This window comes from Aquarana catesbeiana, linkage group LG10 (genome assembly GCF_042186555.1).
Source record: "Aquarana catesbeiana isolate 2022-GZ linkage group LG10, ASM4218655v1, whole genome shotgun sequence".
In the NCBI taxonomy this organism is placed as follows: domain Eukaryota; kingdom Metazoa; phylum Chordata; class Amphibia; order Anura; family Ranidae; genus Aquarana; species Aquarana catesbeiana.
In genome coordinates, this window is record NC_133333.1 from 171,722,858 (window position 1) to 171,741,178 (window position 18,321).

General features: G+C 46.6%; 1 long non-coding RNA gene across 1 annotated transcript in view; it reads right to left on the reverse strand.

Moving 5' to 3' along the window:
- Positions 1 to 18,119, reverse strand: part of LOC141111037 (uncharacterized) — a 130,254-nt gene extending 112,135 nt beyond the window's left edge. Inside the window, exon 1 of the long non-coding RNA XR_012236365.1 lies at positions 18,031 to 18,119. This is a non-coding gene — a long non-coding RNA (uncharacterized lncRNA). The remainder of the gene's footprint in view (positions 1 to 18,030) is intronic.
- Between the last annotated feature and the right edge of the window lie 202 nt (positions 18,120 to 18,321).

Below are 18,321 nucleotides of genomic sequence, written 5' to 3' on the forward strand. Positions count from 1 at the left end.
AGAGGAACTAGGCGGATGGAGCCAGACCCGTAGAGGAACTAGGCGGATGGAGCCAGGCCTGTAGAGGCACTTGGCAGATGGAGCAAGGCCCGTAGAGGCATTAGGCGGATGGAGCCAGGCCCAAGAAGCACTATGCGGATGGAACCAGGCCTGTAGAGGCAACAGGCGGATGGAGCAAGGCCCGTAGAGGCACTAGGTGGATGGAGCCAGGCCCGTAGAGGCACTAGGCGGATGGAGCCAGGCCTGTAGAGGCACTAGGTGGATGGAGCCAGGCCCGTAGAGGCACTTGGTGGATGGAGCCAGGCCTGTAGAGGCAATAGACGGATGGAGACAGGCCCGTAGAGGCAATAGGGGGATGGAGCCAGGCCCGTAGAGGCACTAGGCAGTTGGAACCAGGCCCGTAGAGGCACTAGGCGGATGGAGCCAGGCCCATAGAGGCACTAGACAGATGAAGCCAGGCCCGTAGAGGCACTAGACGGATGGAGCCAGGCCCGTAGAGGCACTAGATGGATGGAGCCAGGCACGTAAAGGCACTAGGTGGATGGAGCCAGGCCCGGCAGGGCACTAGGTGGATGGAGCCAGGCCCAGCTAGGAACTAGGCAAATGGAGCCAGGCCTGTAGGGGCTCGAAGCAGATGGACCCAGGCCCATAGAGGCACTAGGCGGATGGAGCCAGGAACATAGTGGCACTAGGCGGATGGAAGCAGGCACGGCGGGGCACTAGGTGGATGGTGTCATGGCCATAGAGGCACTAGGCGGATGGAGCCCGGCCCTTAGAGGCACTAGGCGGATGGAGCCAGGCCCTTAGAGGCATTAGGATGGAGCCAGGCCCGAAGAGGCACTATTCGGATGGAACCAGGCCTGATAAGGCAATAGGCAGATGGAGCCAGGCCCGTAGAGGCAGTAGATGGATGGAGCCAGGCCTGTAGAGGCACTAGACAGATGGAGCCAGGTCCGTAGAGGCACTAGGTGGATATAGCACGGCCCGTAGAGGCACTAGGTGGATATAGCACGGCCCGTAGAGGCACTAGGTGGATGGAGCGTGGCCCGTAGAGGGATTAGGCAGATGGTGCACGACCCGTAGAGGCACTAGGCAGATGGAGCGTGGCCCAGAGGGGCACTAGGCGAATGGAGCGTGGCAAAAAAAATGTATTTTTGCTGATCTTTATAAAAATTTATATTTACTTATCTTTTTAAAAATGTATATTTGTTACAACAGTGCATATGTATTAGGGCAGGGTGGAGCAGATTAAGGCAGGGTAGAGCGAATTATATTATAGTGTACACCAGGGGTATTCAATTAAAATTCACAGAGGTCCAATCCATAAAATGTTCTTCCAGCCGAGGTCCAAACTAATCGTCTGTTTGTGCGATGACTAAGATTATTTACATCACAGCCCCCTCTTTTGAAATCACAATCTCGTTTTTACACCACAGTTTTCCCTTGACAGTGGTGTCCGCTGTGCCCATCACATCACTCCCACCCCCCAATAGTGGTGTCCCCTGTCCCCCTTCACATAGACCCACCAAGTAGTGTCCTCTGCTCCCACCTTCACATCCCCCCACAGCAATATCCTCTGCTCTCATTCACATTACAGTCCCCCTAAGCTCTGTCCCCCATTGACATTGTAGACCCCTTTAGCTCTTCAGCCCCCCATTGACCGTGTAGCCCCCCCCCTCAGCTCTGCTTCCCCTATTTACACTGCAGCCCCCGTCAGCTCTGCCCCCTATCACATTGCAGCCCCCTCAGCTCCGCTCTTACTATTCACATTGAAGCGCCCTAAGCTTTGCTCCACTCAGTCACATTGCAGCTCTCCTCAGCTCTGCCCTTTCACAATGCAACCCCTCTAAGCTCTGCTCCCCTATTTTACATTACAGGCCCCCTCAGCTCTGTCCACCCATTCACAGTGCAGCCCACCTCAACTCTATACCCCCATTCACAACGCAGCCCCACTCAGCTCTATACAGCGGAAGACACAGTAGATTTGGATGGAAAATAAAAAATAATAAAGTGCGCTAATTATATGAAAATACACAAATAGATGTGAATACATGTGGGTGGTAGTAAAAACCACAATCTACTGAGAGCAAGTAAATGACTCCATGAGTGGTAGAAATATATAAGTGCAAAACATAAAAACTCAAATAAAAAGAAGAAACAAAAAATGTGTACATGTGAAGTACAATGATATTAATAGCGTGAAAATCTGAAAATCAAACAAACTCAGTCCATGGGTTCAAACATAAAAAGTTCATCAGTGAAAAAAAGCTTCCATCCACTATACAGCTCAGCAGCAACTAATACCCCTATGAGTGGATTGACAAAGGAGAGAGATGTGCAGGATGGTGCAAATCCACTGACGGTGACTCCAATAAGTGAGAAAGTGATAAAGGTGGACTCTTACCCTCCGTGTTGGACCCCCTCCTTGGCAGGGTCTATCAGGCATGCAGATTTTTGCCCTCTGCAGGGACCGTGTAATGAGAAGATCTCCCCAGCAGCTGTCAGGAATGTTGTCTCCGATCCGGGCTGGTCCAAGTGAAACGCCTGGAGAGGGGGGAAGGAAAGCTCTCTTGCTCCCAGTGTGGCAAAGGAAAAAGCAAAAGAACGGAGCTCCAATAGTGTAAAAAGTTTCGGAATTTATTCAATAAAAGTACAGACCGCAACGGAGAGTGCACGCTCCGTGAGGTAAAAATACAATTAAAAACAAGCCGGCATATAAGAATCGTAATAACCCGTGCATAACATGGGGCAATCGTGACGGCTTACAACGTAGCCACGCCCTACATGTTTCATCATTAGTAGACGTCTTTAAAGGGGCCCCTCATGGAGTCATTTACTTGCTCTCAGTAGATTGTGGTTTTTACTACCACCCACATGTATTCACATCTATGTGTGTATTTTCATATAATTAGCGCACTTTATTTATTTTTTATTTTTCATGGTATACACAGATATTGGTGTATTTTGTGTGCAGCTTTTACCTTTGACCTTTTTTGCTCTGCAGCGCAGTTTTTCTTTTTAGATTTGGATGGAAGGCAGGGGCAGGCACTGATGGAGTTAACTTTTCAAGTGTCCTAGTAGGTGATTGGTTGCTAAAACCACCCATCGTCCTAACAACCAATCACCTGCTGGGACACTTAAAATGGTAACTCCAGCAGTCCCGCCCTCCATCCAAAGATGCTTTGTCTGCTGACCTCTGTCTAGCATTGACCCCAAGGCTGCCATGTAGTGATGACAGCGGCGATAAACAACTGGCTCCTAAATGGTGGCACCGCGGCGGTCCAGATGTGACAGGGTCTGCATTTGGCCCGCCATTTAGTGATGCCTGGTGTACACTATTAAAAAAAAAGCAACTGTATATGTGCTTACATCTATAAAAAAAAGTGTGTGTGGATTAGGGCAGGGAGGAGCCAATAATAGTATAGTGTACATTATAAAACATAAAAAAATACAAAAAAAAACTAAAAAACCTAAAAAAAATGAATTTGCTTATATCTATAAAACTTTATATATATCAGGATTAAGGCAGGGTGGAGGGGATTAGCGCAGGGTGGATTTGGGCAGGGTTATAGGGCAGGGTGGAGGGGATTAAGGCAGGGTGAATTTGGGCTGGGTTATAGGGCAGGGTGGAGGCGATTAAGGCAGGGTGGATTTGGGCTGGGTTATAGGGCAGGGTGGAAGAGATTAAGGCAGGGTGAACTTGGGCTGGGTTATAGGACAGGGTGGAGGGGATTAAGGCAGGGTGGATTTGCGCTGGGTTATAGGGCAGGGTGGGGGGATTAAGGCAGGGTGGATTTGAGCTGGGTTATAGGGCAGGGTGGAGGGATTAAGGCAGGGTGGATTTGGGCTGGGTTATAGGGCAGGGTGGAGAGGATTAAGGCAGGGTGGATTAGGGCAGGGTTATAGGGCAGGGTGGAGGGGATTAAGGCAGGGTGAATTTGGGCTGGGTTATAGGGCAGGGTGGAGGGAATTAAGGCAGTGTGAATTTGGTCTGGGTTATAGGGCAAGGTGGATGGGATTAAGGCAGGGTGGATTTGGGCTGGGTTATAGGGCAGGGTGGAGGGGATTAAGGCAGGGTGGATTAGGGCAGGGTTATAGGTCAGGGTAGAGTGGACTATAGCAGGGTGGAGCGGACTACTGCAGGGTGGAGCAGACTATGGCAGGGTGAAACAGACTATGGCAGGGTGGAGCAGACTATGGCAGGGTGGAGCAGACTATGGCAGGGTGGAGCAGACTATGGCAGGGTGGAGCAGTCTATGGCAGGGTGGAGCAGTCTATGGCAGGGTGAAGTGATCTACGGCAAGGTGGAGCGGACTACGGCTGGGTTATAGGGCAGGGTGGAGTGGATTAGGGCTGGGTTATAGGGCAGGGCGGAGTGAATTAGGGCAGGGTGGAGAGGATTAGGGCAGGGTGGAGCAGATTAGAGTAGAGTAAATTAGTGTAATGTAGTGTAGTGTAGATTAGTATAGTGTAGTGTAGGGCCTGGCCAGAGAGGGATTACTTTGACGCAGTTGGCCAGCTTAAACATGCATTGCAATGCATGTGAACTAAAAATCCCTATTTTTATGTAAACTTTGCTAGAAGGTTATATAGCTGTGTGCAGAAGGTTCACCTTTAGCGAGAACTTACTTTTAACTTGGTAGTAGTGTATTTTTACTGAAAATTGATAAACAGTTGTGCTAATATTGTGTGCATTGTTGCTAGAACTTTTCTAGGGTGATCCCTGGTGTTACTACTTACAAATCCCTGCACATGTGTACTCCCTCTTCCTGGTCACAGTAGCTCTGAGCTCAGTGCTCCTCTGACTGAGGAGAGCACAAACAACGCAGGCACAGGAATTATTTTAGCAATATACTAGTATTAGGGCAGGACAGGATAAGCGCCATCTCTGAGAGGTACGTAAATGGCCTACACCAGGGGTAGGCAACCTAGGGCCCTCCAGCTGTTGCAGAACTACAAGTCCCATCATGCCTCTCGCAGTAATTGCCAGCTTTGCAATGCCTCATGGCAAATGTAGTTCCACAACAGCTGGAGGGCCCCAGGTTGCCTACCCCTGGCCTACACCAACAGAAGGGGCATAATTCAGCTTTAATCACAGTACACAGATGGCTTCATCTGGGAAAGGTGAACTAAAGTAGGCCAGAGATTTTGCAACTTTCTTTCCTTCCACCACAGGTTGCTCGTTTTTCCCCATCAACAATGTCCAAACTTTTTCTTAGTTTTGTGTAGGGAGGGATTAGGACAACTGTCAGGTTTTTATTGCTGTCTGTTTCCCTATCAGTTATTACATTATGAGGAACAAATATGGAAGCCACCACTAATATATTTAGAAAAGTGATGTCATCCTTATTACCTGTAAGAAGCATGTAGGATAGGAGATCAGACCTGTCTGCCCGCTCATTATAGAGGAGTGATGAGGGAGGAGTAAGGTTCAGGAGGAGGATGACAAATCACATGAACACACATGTTATGGAATTGTACAGAGCTCATCACAGAGAGTGACATCTGCACAGGAATGGACCAAAGGAGAGGTCTGAATAGGTGCAGAGCTGTGCACACCTCGACCACCTCCAATCTGATCACAGCTTTTTTCTCGGATCGGTCCATTCTACAAAAATGGGGGTGTTCACCACTGCTCCGGACTGCAGCTCACCCAATCCTGGCTGGATAATTGTTAATATCTGCAGAGCAAACGTGTAATGGGCTCTCTGGGAGGAGTATGCCAGGAAGAGAAAGCATGCTGGCTATGCTCAAGGGTCAGTGTATGGGGAAGAGGTGGGGGGGTTGCTAGGGGATAGGGTGATACGACAGGATGCATACCTTCCAACATCTGAACTTGACAAAGAGGGACAATTCTTAAAAGGGGAAGAATGTGGCATGCTATGTGTACACTGGCAAAATATGGGTGTGTCCAGAAAAAAGTGGGCGTGGCTGTTTCACTGTGGTTTAACCCTTTTGCTGACAGAGCATTTCTGCTGTTTTTTTTTTTTTTTTTACATGTGCTTAAATAATCATTTTAGACCTGAAAATCACATAAACAAAAAAAATGATATATTGTCTGAAAGCAGACACCCTAGAGAATAAAACAGTAGTAGCTCCAATTTTTTTAAGTCATACGATATTACCGCAAAGGCAATATGAAACACAAAATTTTAAAAATACACTACAGTTTATTTCCAGGAACACAAGCACAATAAAATGACAGAATTTTTGGTAAAATATAAAAGATGAGTTTGCACTGAGTAAAAAGGTAGCCAACATGTCAAACCTTGAATTTGTGTGCATACAAACTATTGTACTATTTTTTTTACTATTTACATTTTTTTTTTTACTATCACATGGGCGTTACCACAGGCGTGGGGAAGCAATTCGGGCGGCAGTATATCTGCCTGAATTCTTCCATCTGACAGGCAGGAGCCTGGTTGTCAGTTTTACACACAATCCTGGTGGCTGTAGCAACTGGGAATGTGTGTAAAATCCCCCGTTGTCAGGTCTGTACGACGTATGGACCGGATAACAAAAGTGTTAAAGATAACAATTAAAGGGAAAAAAAAGCAAATGAGTTTATAATTACTAAACTGGTTCAAATATGCATCAAAATAAAAACATGTTTATATATATATATACACACACACACACACACACAGTGCCTTGCAAAAGTATTTACCCCCTTGGCTTTTTACCTATTTTGTTACATTACAGCCAATGTTTACAGTTACAGTTCAATGTTTTTTTTGTTTTTTTTTTTTAATCTGAATTATATGTGATGGATCAGAACACAATAGTCTAAGTTGGTGAAGTAAAGTTAGAAAAATATATTCATAAAACTATTTTTCAGAAATATAAAACTGATAATTGGCATGTGCATATGTATTCACCCCCTTTGTTATAAAAGCCCATAAAAAGCTCTGGTGCAACCAATTACCTTCAGAAGTCACATAAGCAGGGCCGGACTGGCAAATCGGGATACCGGGAAATCTCCCGGTGGGCCGGTGGTCTGGCTATCCCTGCGGCCGCTGTGAGGGAAGCGGTGCCTGAAAGAAATATGGCTGCGGGGCCGGGCCGACGTGCAAATGCTCAGGCGCCAGCGCTGTTCCGAAGTTAGCCGTGCTCGGGAAAGCCCGTACACACTCGGCAATTTTCGGAAATGCGGGCGCATGAGCAGTGACACTATGGCGCAGAGCGGCACCATTTTTAAAAGTAAAGTGGTTACAGTGCTCAGTGAGGACTCGTCTGGTGGCGTGTGCCTCTTCCTGCGTCCCCCCACAGCCTCTGACCTCCTGTCCCCCCCTCGCAGCCTCTGACTACCTGTCCCCCCCTGCAGCCTCTGACCCCCCATGCAGCCTCTGACCTCCTGTCCCCCCCCGCAGCCTCTGACCACCTGTCCCCCCCCTGCAGCCTCTGACCACCTGTCCACCCCCTGCAGCCTCTGACCACCTGTTCCCCCCTTGCAGCCTCTGACCTCCTGTCCCCCCCTGCAGCCTCTGAACTCTTGTCCCCCCTGCAGCCTCTGACTTCCTGTCCCCCCCCTGCAGCCTCTGACCTCCTGCCCCCCCCTGCAGCCTCTGACCACCTGTCCCCCCCTGCAGCCTCTGACCTCCTGTCCCCCCTGCAGCCTCTGACCTCCTGTCCCTCCCCTGCAGCCTCTGACCTCCTACCCCCCCTGCAGCCTCTGACCACCTGTCCCCCCCTGCAGCCTCTGACCACCTGTCCCCCCCTGCAGCCTCTGACCTCCTGTCCGCACCCCCCGCAGCCTCTGACCTCCTGTTCGCACCCCCCCCCCCGCAGCCTCTGACTTCCTGTCCCCCCCTGCAGCCTCTGACCTCCTGTCCCCCCTGCAGCCTCTGACCTCCTGTCCCCCCCCCCGCAACCTCTGACCTCCTGTCCCCCCCCTGCAACCTCTGACCTCCTACCCCCCCCTGCAGCCTCTGACCACCTGTCCCCCCCTGCAGCCTCTGACATCTCCTGTACCATCCGCAGCCTCTGACATCTCCTGTACCATCCGCAGCCTCTGACCTCCTCTGTACCATCCGCAGCCTCTGACCTCTCTTGTACCATCCGCAGCCTCTGACCTCTCCTGTACCATCCGCAGCCTCTGACATCTCCTGTACCATCCGCAGCCTCTGACATCTCCTGTACCATCCGCATCCTCTGACCTCTCCTGTACCATCCGCAGCCTCTGACCTCTCCTGTACCATCCGCAGCCTCTGACCATCTCTTGTCTTGTATCACGACTGCAGTCTGGAGCGGAGTCAACAGTGGGAGTGCCGCAGGGATGGGGGTCATAGGAGAAGTCAGACATGTATGGACTGTGGAGAGGAAACTATGGGATAAAACCAGAGCCACCGAGCTGGAGCCTTTTGACTGAGCCCTGTACGGTGCACCTGAGAGGAGGTTAGTGACAGCGCCGCCAGGCCTACCTGAGAGGGGTGGGTCAATACAATATTGTAAGGGGGCATTGATATATAGGTTTCCCCCTTATATCAGTAAACCCCCGTACCTTAGTGTTTTCTTTCTGCAGAAGGTGGTCTCTGGTCACCAGAGTCCTCCCCACTTTCCCAGAGTTCCCCTTTACATCATAGTCTGCAGGATTCCACCTTACAGTGCAAGGGGGGACTCTGATGTAAAGGGCAATTCTGTAGACTCTGATGTAAGTGAGAACTCTGATGTAAAGGGGAATGCAGTGGACTCTGATATAAGTGGGGTCTCTGGTCACCAGTGCTCCCCTTTTATATCAGAGTTCCCGCTTAGATCATGATCTGCAATGTTCCCCTTTATGTCAGAGTTCCCTTGCACTGTAAAGGGGAATCCTCCTGATGTATGGGGGGAACTCTGTGCTGGGTTATATTAATCTGACCTTCATGTAAGAGAAATATGGTGTTTGACTTTTGTTTAACTTAACACATTGCTAATAGCAGTTTATAGCTTAAATATTGATATTTACACTGAAACCTGCCATTTACGGCACCTTTTTTTGTAGTATCAGTAAAAAATGTGCCAGTAAAAAAATAAAAAATTGCTGCTGTTTGTAAATTCCATGTCTCTCTTATCTATATATAATACACTCTTCAAATGTGCTTTAAAATGCATGGTTTTCCCTTTTGTGAACAAGAAAATAATGACGTTATGCAGTTGGGCTGGTATAAAAATGCTATGGGGCTGGTATAATAATGCTATGGGGCTGGTATGAAATTATTTCCAGGGCTGGTTTTTATTCCCAGTCCGGCCCTGCACATAAGTAGTGAAATGATGTCCACCTGTGTGCAATATAAGTGTCACATGATCTGTCATTACATATACACACCTTTTTGAAAGGCCCCAGAGGCTGAGCAAGAGGCACCACTAACCAAACACTGCCATGAAGACCAAGGAACTTTCCAAACAAGTAAGGGACAATGTTGTTGAGAAGTACAAGTCAGGGTTAGGTTATAAAAAAATATCCAAATCTTTGATGATCCCTAGGATCACCATCACATCTATCATAACCAAATGGAAAGAACATGGCACAACAGCAAACCTGCCAAGAGACGGCCGCACACCAAAACTCACGGACCGGGCAAGGAGGGCATTAATCAGAGAGGCAGCACAGAGACCTAAGGTAACCCTGGAGGAGCTGCAGAGTTCCACAGCAGAGACTAGAGTATCTAATATAATGGAGTATATAATGGAGTATGGAGTACATAGGACGACAATAAGCCGTATGCTCCATAGAGTTGGGCTTTATGGCAGAGTGGCCAGAAGAAAGCCATTACTTTCAGCAAAAAACAAAATGGCACGTTTTGATTTTGCCAAAAGGCATGTGAGAGACTCCCAAAATGTATGTAGGAAGGTGCTCTGGTCTGATGAGACTAAAATTTAACTTTTTGGCAATCAAAGAAAACGCTATGTCTGGCGCAAACCCAACACATCACATCGCCCATAGAACACCATCCCCACAGTGAAACATGGTGGTGGCAGTATCATGCTGTGAGGATGTTTTTCAGCAGTCAGGACTGGGAAACTGGTCAGAGTTGGGGGAAAGATGGATGGTGCTAAATACAGGGATATTCTTGAGCAAAACCTGTACTACTCTGTGTGTGATTTATGGCTAGGACGGAGGTTCACCTCACGCAGAACAATGACCCCAAACATGGAAAACATGTAAATGTGTTGGAATGGCCTAGTCAAAGCCCAGACCTCAATCCAATAGAAAATCTTTGGTCAGACTTAAAGACTACTGTTCATAAGCGCAAACCATCCAATTTAAAGCAGCTGGAGCATGAGGACAGGGCAAAAATCCCAGTGGCAAGATGTGGCAAGCTCATAGAGACTTATCCAAAGCGACTTGGAGCTGTGATAGCCGCAAAAGGTGGCTCTACAAAGTATTGACTTTAGGGGGGTGAATAGCTATGCACACTGACTTTTGCTGTTATTTTGTCCTATTTGTTGTTTACTTCACAATAAAAAAAAAAAAAAAACTATCAAAGTTGTGGGCATGTTCTGTAAATGAAATGATGCAACTCCTCAAACAATCCATGTTAAATCCACAAAATATACCAAGGGAGGTGAATAAATTTGCAAGTCACTGTATATATACACATTATGTGTGTATTTTGGTGTGTAAATGAATGCACACAAAACAATTGATGTAAATAGAGTGGATTGCATTTAATAAGGGAGATCACATTTGTAAAATGAAGGTTAAAAAATAAATAAAAAACGGGCACGTTTGCTTATTATGAGACACAATCAGCTTGGCTTTGTATTAGAACCCGAAAAAACCTTGGTAGGAATAAATAGCACTTTAGGCCTCATGCACATTGGACACTTTGGCCAAATCTCCTAGATGTCCATCTACTGGCATCAGGAAAAACACACTTATGCCCTGTACACATGGTCGGATTTTCCGACGGAAAATTGTGTGATAGGACCTTGTTGTCGGAAATTCCGACCGTGTGTAGGCTCCATCACACATTTTCCATCGGCTTTTCCGACACACAAAGTTTGAGAGCAGGCTATAAAATTTTCCGACAACAAAATCCGTTGCCGGAATTTCCGATCGTGTGTACACAAATCCGACGCACAAAGTGCCACGCATGCTCAGAATAAATTAAGAGACGAAAGCTATTGGCTACTGCCCCGTTTATAGTCCCAACGTACGTGTTTTACGTCACCGCGTTCAGAATGATCAGATTTTCCGACAACTTTGTGTGACCGTGTGTATGCAAGACAAGTTTGAGCCAACATCCGTCGGAAAAAATCCATGGATTTTGTTGTCGGAATGTTCGATCAATGTCTGACCGTGTGTACAGGGCATAAATGTTTCTGAATGCGTGTACCACAGTTGGGCATCAATTAATTTCATTGGCCAGAAAAAGAATTTATCCTGTCCACTGAAATGAATTAACGCTCAAGAGCTAAACAAGCATAGTATTAGCACATATTGGGTGTTTTTTTTTTCTGGATAAATACTCATCTCCAAGACATTATTTTGGTGCGATCAGATTTGAGCCCGGATTTGCGCCTTTAAACACCCCTACCTCTGAACTCCTTTAAATGGCTATGTATGCGTGGATCCATAGGCTAACATGCAGGGGCATTTTGGGGCAGAAAAAAACTTTAAACACTTGTAAAACAAGCATTTAGGAGGGGCTCAAGCGTGCATGAGGCCTTAGAATATTAGGATATACAATAAATAGGCCTGAATTTACATTCTCACATTGGGATGTGCAATTACATGTTGGAACCCCAGAGGGTTCCGGGCAATTAGCTGAAAGCCCTGCATCCAGGGCCAATCAGGAAGGAACGAGAGGCAGACAACTCCTGGAGCTAATTGCAGGCACTACCATATAGGGGTGCAATGGATCAAAAATCTCACGGTTCGGATCGTTCCTCGGATCAGGAGTCACGGTTCGGATCATTTTCGGATCAACAAAAAAAATCCCCCCCACTGTAATATCCACGTCATCTCCCCCACTGTAATATCCACGCCATCTCCCCCACTGTAATATCCACAATCTCCCCCACTGTAATAATATATTAGCAGGGTATGGCAGAGTATTGCAGGGTATTGGCAGGGTATGGCAGAGTATTGGCAGGGTATGGCAGAGTATTGGCAGGGTATTGGCGGGTATTGGCAGAGTATTGGCAGAGTATTGGCAGAGTATTGGCAGGGTATTGGCAGGTATTGCAAAGTATTGGCAGAGTATTGGCAGAGTATTGGCAGGGTATTGCAGAGTATTGCAGAATATGGCAGGGTATTGGCAGGGTATTGGCGGGTATTGCAGAGTATTGGCAGAGTATTGGCAGGGTATTGCAGAGTATTGCAGAGTATGGCAGGGTATTGGCAGGGTATTGGCGGGTATTGCAGAGTATTGCAGGGTATGGCAGGGTATAGCAGAGTATTGGCAGGGTATTGCAGAGTATGGCAGAGTATTGGCAGGGTATTGCAGAGTATTGGCAGGGTATTGCAGAGTATTGGCAGGGTATGGCAGAGTATTAGCAGAGTATGGCAGAGTATTGGCAGGGTATGGCAGAGTATTGGCAGGGTATTGCAGAGTATTGGCACTGCTGCCATCCGATCTCTCCCCAGATGACGGCTCCTTAGCTGAAACATGTAGGGTGGATCCCTCACGATTACCGCTACTTGATATTCGAGCTTTTTATGATCTTCTAATATGTGAGTTTATTTACATTATTTTAATAAACCAGTGTTAAACGTTATCACGCTATGTGAGTTTTTTTCACTTTTCGCATGGCATATGAACACTCGTATGGTTTTCATTGGAATGTGTATGGATATTGCGGAAGTCGTATCGGTATTTTCCCTTCTGCTACATAATGAAGACATCTGAAGAGACGTATCATCCAGACCGGTTGGTCACTAAGCCTTCCTGACTTGTATGACGTACGTCTTTTCAAGTCATTGAGTTCTGGTAAGCCTCTTGATGCCTTCGGCCCCTGCACCATCTTTAGATCTTCTGTTCACATGTGGTTTTTCTACAGTTCACTTACCTGCTTGATCCAGTTGATCCTTTCTATTGTAAAATTTGGGAAGTTATTGACCTTCTGTTTGCAGTAAAAACCTCCATAGACTCTTGGTGGTGGTTTTCTTTCCTTCACCTTTTTTCTACAATCAACATTTATGGATTTTTTATCTAAGAACTCTTTATGGTGCTAGTCCCATTGGACTTTTTGTGGTCTTCTATTTTTATTTTTTTTATGTTTTAATGTTAGTATTTTTATTAATATTTCTATTAATAATCAATATTTTCCACAAGTTTTTGGTATATTGAATATTGGTTTCAATCTATAGCTCTTTATTTTATTTCATTTTGTATCCTATTGGATACATCTTAAGGTGGTGATATTGTTTTCACATACTGTTTTCACATACATAACTTATTGTTTTGATTCATTCTAATCTGTTTTGGGGTTTATAGCGCTACATTTTTTTGTTTATTGCCCATCTTTGACATATTGACAGAAAGATTTCGGGGTGAAGAGACCATTCTCCCTGGAACAACTGTTGGTGACTCAAGTAGTCCGGCTGCCAATTCTATATTTCCGGAATGAAGACTGGAGATAGGCAAGGAATGTTGTCTTCTGCCCAGGATAGGATATGATTTACTTCTCTCTGACCCACACGACTTCTTGTGCCCCCTTGGTGATTGATATAGGCCACTGTTGTGGTATTGTCAGATTGGATCCTGACAGGACAATTCTGTAATCTGAGCGCCCAGGCCTTCAGGGCCAGGCTTGCTGCCCGAATCTCTAGAATATTGATGGGCAAGGTAATTTCTGTTTTGGACCATTTTCCTTGAACAGATGCTTCTTCCAGGACTGCTCCCCAGCCCAGAAGGCTGGCTTCTGTTGTCACCACCTTCCAGGTAACTGGTAGGAAGGACTTTCCTTTCTGAAGATTCTTGGATATCAACCACCAACTGAGGCTTTGACGCACTTTGGGGGATAAATGCATTGGGAAGTCTAGAGCTTGGACCTTCTTGTTCCAAGTTGACAGGATACTGTTTTTCAGCAGTCTTGAATGAAACTGCGCATAAGGAACGGCCTCGAATGAAGCTACCATCTTTCCCAACAATCTCATGCAAAGTCGAATAGAAGGATTCTTCTTTGCTTTGACCACCTGAATCAATTCCCTTATGGAACTGATCTTTGCCTGGGGCAAGGACACCCTCTTCTGAGTTTTATCTATGATCAGGCCCAAGTACTGCAATCTCCTTGATGGTTTTAAGGAGGAATTCTCTAGGTTGAGAATCCAACCTAGGTATTCCAAGTAGCTGACTGTGGTGACCAAACTCTGGTTTAAGCGAGCCACCGACTGATCTATTAAGAGTAGATTGCCTAAATACGCTAGAATCGTTATACCCTGAGCCCTTAATCTGGCTAAAGGGGGAGCCAGAACCTTTGTAAACACTTGAGGTGCAGTAGCTAGACCGAAATGCAGAGCTACAAACTGAAAATGAAGATTTTGTATCTCGAAGCGTAGATATTTCTGGTGAGCGGGGAAAATAGGTACATGTAGATAAGCATCCTTGATGTCGATTGACGCTAGCAGTTCTCCACCTTGTAGAATGGAGACCACTGATCGGATTGACTCCATGCGAAAGGAGCGGGTATTCAAAAACCGGTTTAGATCTATAAGATCTAAAATTAGTCTGACATCCCCATTTGGTTTTGGTACCGTAAAAAGGTTTGAATAAAACCCTAACCCTAGCTCTTCCATGGGGACCACCGATATCACTTTTTGAGACGAGATGATCCAAAGCCAGACAGAGAGACTTCTTTTTTTCTGGGTCTCTGGGAACGTTTGATCTGAGAAAACGAGGAGACGGGAACTCTCGAAACTCTAGTCTGTAACTTAGAGATGTTGAGGAAGCCACCCATTTGTCTCGACACTGTTCCTGCCAGACCCTTGAGAACTGCAGAAGACTTCCCCCCACTCGAGCGAGCGGGGGCGCCCCTTCATAAGGAGGTTTTAGTATTTTGTTTATTGGGTTTCCTCCCCCAGGGCCTCTTTTAACCCTGGGGTTGACCCTGAGGTTTATCTCTTGAATTTGACGGTGGAGGCCATCGAGACTGCCCGGAGGCAGATGCTCCGGGCACTGGAGAAGAAGCACGTTTAAAAGAAAAACACTTAAACTTCTTCTTAACTGGTAAAAGGGAATTTTTTCCGTTAGAAATTCTTTGGATGTATTTATCCAGATCGTCTCCAAACAACCATTCACCATGAAATGGAAAACTAGCCAAGAGCTTTTTGCATGGCGCTTAGGCTGACCAATTTTTCAACCATAGAACTTTACGCACATGTACCAGCCAGAGCATAAGCTGTGAGGCTTGGAGAATAGAATCTTTCATAACATCTACTGTAAGAAAAAATGCCTCTGACATTCCGGCCAAATCTTGGGCCTGCTGATCAGGAATAATCTTGATGTAGCGCTGGTAGATTTCTAATCTACCGCTTATATGTAAATTTAGTGGGTCATCTGTGCTGTACATAGTTTAAATTTAATCTAGGGCTAAATTAGCCTCTGTTCCAGCATTGGCTGTGTTGCATGCAGTTCCGCACTGTTGCCTGTGGGTGTCGTTGTCACCATAGGTCAGTGTTGGAAAGCAACAAGCTGAAGTATATTGAGTGCTCTTCTTTCTCGGAGGCAACTCGGCAGAGGTGGTCCGCTGCTGTGCATTCTGGGAGAAGGTACTTAAGGGGCAGACGCCATTTTTCTTTCTCTTTCACCTGCTGGCCCTCCTGGCCTAAAGGTATGTTATGGGAAGTTTTACTTCGTGGCCCTCCATGCCAGAGGGTTGCGATGCTGCAGCCATGCAGGTAGGCCCAGAAGCCTGTCTGGGGCCTACTGCTGCGGGGATGGTCCTGTGCTGTCTGTCCTGTGGGAAGAAGCCGGACAATTGAGAAGGCCCAGGGGAGGACCCGTATTTGGAGAGGACTGAGCGGAATGCTGGTGTCTCAAGAGGGGCCTGGTGACTCGATTGGAGGACGCATCTTGATCTAACCTATCACACAAGTACTGCCGGGTCGGCTTAAAGGTTCTGGTACTGTGTTGCTATTCATCTAAAACTACTAAGTCCTGTGGCAGAGGATCGTACAGCTAAATTGTTCTTCTCAAGTCTGTGGCAGAGACTTTTTGTTTGTGCTACGCTCCGGCTGCTAGGTCAGTGAGAGAGACCTATCCGGGTGGACAAAGATTTAATCCTGGACTGAAGGTATAATCATTCTCCAAGATCTCAAATTCCTAAGTGATATAAAGAAAAGGTATTCTAACCTCCCTGCAACTCTTCTTCTACCTCTTTCCTGCTACTTCTTCAAGTTACTTCCTATTAAAGCATTGAAAAAGTACTAAAGTGACTGGTGCCTACATTGTCGGAGACAAAGCTCAACATGGACTCTAAGTTCTGGTATTGGTGAAACTAAAGGTAAAAAGGTGACGGTAACAGCCCAATTTAACTCAGCAGCTCCTAAGGGGGTTAGTGCTACATTCAGCACCTCTTTAAACTGGTCTTTTAAGGACTAATATACCCCGATCGCTGCCAGCGCAGGCTGAACCACTGCACCTGCCAGAGAAATATTGTTTTTAAATAGTAATTCCAACTTCTTATCTGTTGAATCCTTCAGCATTTGAGCATTGTCTACAGAACAAGTCAAGTTTTTGTTCACAGAGGATATAGCAGCGTCAATTGCTGGAATCCCCCATTTCTTATTAAACTCTTCCTCCATAGAGTAAAGTGTTGAAAACTTTTTGGAGGAAAAAACTGGATATCTGGGTGCTCCCACTCAGAATACATAAGCTTTTTCAGTAATGAATGGATAGGAAAAGCATGAATAGGTTGGGGAGGCTTTAGCGAACCCAAACAAGAAGTGGGCTCATCGACTGATTCCGCTACTGGCAGCAAAAATGTGGAGCGGACCAATTCAGTGAGAGAATGTACCAACAACCTTTCTTGTGAACCCAAACCTTCCGTATTAGATTCTTCAGAAGAGGAGTCATCAGCCTCTTCCTGGTCCCCTGAGAGAAAAGCGTCATCTTTCGCCCCGTTCCTCAGTTTGAGGATCCTGGGTAATGGACGGGGACCTATTACACTTAGTCCCACTCTGGGATGCGATTAAGGCATCAATTTTTCGTTCCAAGCCTAAAATGGTTGAGGAAAAAACCTCTTCAGTAATATATACAGGGGTTGCAGTGCTAAAAGCAGCTGCAACACCCAACGTCCCTGATGGCTCACTCTGACCAGCCATACCACTCTCAGGGGAGGATGCCATCTTTTTTTAGATGGTTTTAGGCTTCCTAGTGGCTGTAGAGGTCTTTCTAGAGCCCTCATAGCCAATGCACAAAGCAGAGGTACTACCAGAAGGAATGCATCCACTGCTTGAGCGATAGTCCAGCCACTGCCGCTGCTATTAATGCTCAGCCTGCTGCAATAGTAAATGTGTCAAAAGGAATGCCTGAGTCACCAAACCTCTTTCATGCCCCTCTTGCTCTTGTGTCCCTCCGTCAGCTTGTAGCAGTAAAAATGGTGCTTTAAAACACACATTCCCGAGCTGGACGTTGGAGGACGCCAACGTTGCGCTAAGCCCCACCCCCTCCGTCACCTTCGACCCCCTCCTCTCTTTTTTAAAAAACGCTTTCCCACGCGAGTGCGGGCCTCTGATCTTATGGGATCACTCTGGGAGGGGGAAAAAAATGGCGAGGAGAGAGCCTGGAAGCTGCCAAGTTAGGATTGCCACACCATCCCTTTAATTCGGGACACATATTAATTACACAGGTTCTGAGGTTGATTTAATGCAGATAAGGCACCAAGTGAGTTTAATTACCCCCTTATCAGCCACAGAACCTGTGTAATTAATGTGTGTCCTGGATTAAAGGGATGATGTAGCAACCCTACGCCGAGTAGGGCGGCGTCACGATTTTTTTTTTTTTTTTTTCTCCTGATGATCTTCCTCGTGAAGAGGGGGAGAATACAGCACAGGTTGGGGGGGGGGGGGTGTCTGGTGAGGAGGAAAAAAAACCCCAGACTTACCGGAGGTCTGCTGCTGGCTGGAGAGAAAGGAAGCCTGCTGCTCCAGACACATCATGATCTTTTGAGGATGCATGAAAAGCTATGTGCTCCATACAGCCCCCAGTGGTGACACATAGGCATGACAACATTTACTAAGTTAAAGGAGACATTCATAAGAAAATTCAAAAAATTTCTTAGAAAACACCACTTACCTTTCCTGCTGCAGGGTTTTCTGTGGTAAAACCAACAGACTCAATCTTCACCCTTCACGGTGGGTTCCATTAACAAACCTTCAGGAGCTGGGGACCCTCG